Source organism: Lissotriton helveticus, chromosome 7 (assembly GCF_964261635.1).
Source record: "Lissotriton helveticus chromosome 7, aLisHel1.1, whole genome shotgun sequence".
In the NCBI taxonomy this organism is placed as follows: Eukaryota; Metazoa; Chordata; class Amphibia; order Caudata; family Salamandridae; genus Lissotriton; species Lissotriton helveticus.
In genome coordinates this window covers 1,748,859,292-1,748,863,007 of record NC_136068.1, presented here as the reverse complement: position 1 = coordinate 1,748,863,007, position 3,716 = coordinate 1,748,859,292, and positions in this window count along the sequence as shown.

The following is a 3,716-nucleotide window of genomic DNA, read 5'->3' as shown; positions in this document are numbered from 1 at the left end:
TGGATTCATTGGTAAAGTAAAAGTAGTTCGCGGGTACCATGTTCCCAGTTCCTTACACTATTTTCCAATGTCTTGCATGATAAATAAAACCTGTTGCTCATATTGGAGTGCATTAAACATAATTACCAACGCGTATAGTATTGATTTAAAGGTTCCCCAGATTGCACTGGCAATTTAAAGCATATGGTACAACATCAGTAATGTTTGATTGGTTGGCTGTTCCCAGGCAGGGTGAAGACATTAGACACAGTGTGCACTGACGCAAGGGTAAGTAAACAGAGTCAACACATTGAAAGCAAGATCAAGACTGAAAAGTGTGACATTTGTGCATTTCCCTAGTGTCTGCCAGTCCCATACCAGCAGTGAGTTATGTTATGTTATGTTATTTTTATTCATACCGCACACAGCTGCCCCAGCAAAGGGGCTTCCTGGCGCTTTGACAAGGCAAACACAACACAACACAAAGGGACTCAGAATGGGCAAAAGAGACAGCAAGAAAACTAAGCAAATAAAAATGTCTTGACGGCTCATCTGAACTGAAGAAGGTCATCAATGGCCGGAAATGCGGAGGAAGAGAATTCCACCACTTTGCCGCTAGCACACGAAAAGAGCGGCCACCAACTCTAGCCAATCTGAAGTGCAGCACCACAGCCAGATTCTGACCCAAAGGTCTGAGGGTAGGCGGAGGGACATACGATAACTTCAGATTCTCCAAAATTTGGGGAGACATACCTTTGAGGATTTTAAACGCAAGGCAAAGGACCTTGAATTTAATCCTCTGGGGTATGGGGAGCCAATGGAGGGAGTGCAGAGATTTGGAAACCGAGCACCGCCTTGGCAGACCAATCTGCACTCTGGCTGCAGCATTTTGAACTCGTTGCAGCCGGGTGAGTTCTGCCTGATTAATCCCAGCTAAAAGCGAGCTGGCATAGTCCAGCCGGGACAGCACTGATGCTTGGACCACCAGTTGCCTGGTGGAAGCATCAAAAAATGTAAGGATAGCTCTCAGCCCCCTAATGATGCCATAACAAGAAGCCGCCACCTTCTTGGTATGACAGATGAAACCGAGGGTCGAGTCAGGCCACACCCCCAAATTTTTTATCTCCGATGCTGGGAGAGGAGTCACACCTAATTCAGAAGGCCACCACTTGTCACCCCACAACGCCGCCTGCTTACCGACCACCATAACCTCAGTCTTTTTGGTATTTAACTGGAGACAGTTGGAATTCATCCAGTTAGCCACTGCCCGTAAATCGTCACAGAACCTGGGAGCCTCCATGTCTGAGTCCCCACTCAGCGTGACCGCCAGCTGCGTGTCATCTGCATATGAGTTCATTTCTATAAGAGTAATCTGCAGGTGCCAAACAGACATGGAGGATTTTAGTGCAGCTGAGGCCATCCACGGCTCCTGTATATCAAGGTAATTTCACTGAGTGAGAGAGGTGGTCCTTAGCTTATCTTTCCATGAAGTTAGCTGCCAGTTTTGCTTCCACCCTATTTAGGTATATCACAAGGCAGCAATTCAGCTGCAAGTCCTCCTGGACAAAGCATTCCATGACTGCATGCCTACATGATTGAATTCCTCTTTGATTAAATAGAGGTCGTAGCATTGCTCTGCACTCACTCAGTAGTTCTTCACAGTAACTGCTCCGCACAGCCAACAGTTGGTCATGGCTGGACATTGCTTCCAAAGTAGTAAATGGAATAACAAGGGCAATGCTCCAAGATGATAGTGCAGACACTTCTCTTTGGCTGCTTTGGTAAACCCTGAGTGAAGGTAGGGTTGGGATGATGTTGTGAAGTAACTGTGCAATACAAAGCTTCAAGAGTGGCCACTCGTATTGCGAAGTGGTGGGGTGGGAGAGGAGGAAACACAACAAAATGAAAGAATTATAAAGAAAGAAATATGCATTTACCTTCTCCAACCGCCACCGCCTTTCTCCGATCCTTGCAGCTCTGACGTCCAGGAACAGCTGGACACAGCGCAGGCTCCCAATCTCAATGCTGCTCACATGCTAGGAATTCTATTCTCAGCATGTGAGCAGCACTGTGATTGTTCTGAGCACCTCCGTTTGGTGCTAAGACATAGACTGGTTTCTCCACTCAGATGCATAACGCAACAATGTGGAGAAAAACCAAGTGCATGATGGTTTGGCCATCCGCAGAGTGCTGCCCAAACTGGCATGAGCACTTGGCAGTGCCCACCTCCACCTGGGTGCTGCAACTGCAGAATCAGTGTAGGTGGCCATGCTCCTCGTTCGGCTCGCAGTTCCATTCTGCAGGCTGAAAAGTAAAATTATAATAAAAATGTTTTATTATTGCTTTATTTTTGTCCTTTGCCTTCTGAATGCTTTCAGCGGGGGTTGGGGGGGGGGGTGATGCTCCTCCGCCATAACAGAATAGCCTCCCCTGCAAATAAAGGGCTGCCAGAGGTACTTAATCCTCTAATAATGAGGTCTACTTGATGGTCTTATTTGCCAGGTAATTGAAGCTTGCATGAGTTACAGGTATCTCCTACAGGTCCTGTAGGCCCAGTTGTTTTATTGACTCATTGAGGTAGGCTCTTGCGGGAGCGTGTCTGGTTGTAAACTCTTACAAAGGTGGGTGTTGAGGGTGTTCAATTGTGCTCTATTTCTGTTGTACCAGCATTTTATATATGTGCCCCTTCTGGTGTGTGTCTGCTTCTGCAGGCCAAACTAGCCATATCTGTGTTGATTAAGTGTACTTAGGGAGGCTTAAGATCAGTCTGAATGCACCCGCCATTATTCCATGTAGGATCTCATCTCTGCCCTGCATTGACTCACTTCTGTAGGATACTGTTGGTACAAGCTTTGCCTGAATTACCCGGAATAAAGGTGTAAAACTGTAGAACGCAACTGTCTTCCCCAGGTTTTTTAATACACGATCTAGAGCCCTCCCACATCTCCTCAGGGTTTTTTTCTGGGGAGTGAATAACCAGTTTGTTATGTCCTGCATAGTTTTCCTATAGCTTGTAGTTTATCAATGTTCTTGCTGCTAAGCCAGTGTGTATGTTTACTGGAGAATGATGGGAATACAGTGATGCGCGGAATGTTGGGTGTCTGTGTGAGTGAGGAATGACAGTTAGAGATGGGCTGAGCAGCAGGCAGGCTGCTCCAGGTGGGGTTTGCTGTTACATGGAACTAAGGGTTGACAACAGGTTAACCTACATCATCTTTACCTGTTTACCTTGACCATCTATCTGATGTACTTGTATACCATCTGGGTGTACTTGGACCAACTACAGAATAATGGTACATATGAACTTTACTTGGCTACCAGCATTTACTTGTGCCTCAGGGTACAATACAGTTGTTGTCTATTATCACTCACATGTACTTTTATTCTGCTACTGTCTCTAGAAGTTGCTTGGTTAAGTACCAACATGGGGCTCTTTTTTTCCCTTGATTTAGTATCAGAGTTTTTGTATTTTCTAAATTGTTTATCAGGCCGTTCTCGACTGAGAAAATGTGTGTTACATCAAGCAATTGTTGGAGTCTATCAACACCAAGTCTTTGGGATTAACAGATTTGATAATATCAACCACCCCAGTTTAAGAGTGTGGCAGTTGCAGCAGTTCAACTTTGGTCTTCCATTAAGAGATGTAGCAGGGTGGAGGCAATGATGCACCCCTGCTTCAGGCCTTTTGCGGTTAAAATGCACCTGGAGAGATGCATACCAGCCCATACCTTTACTTG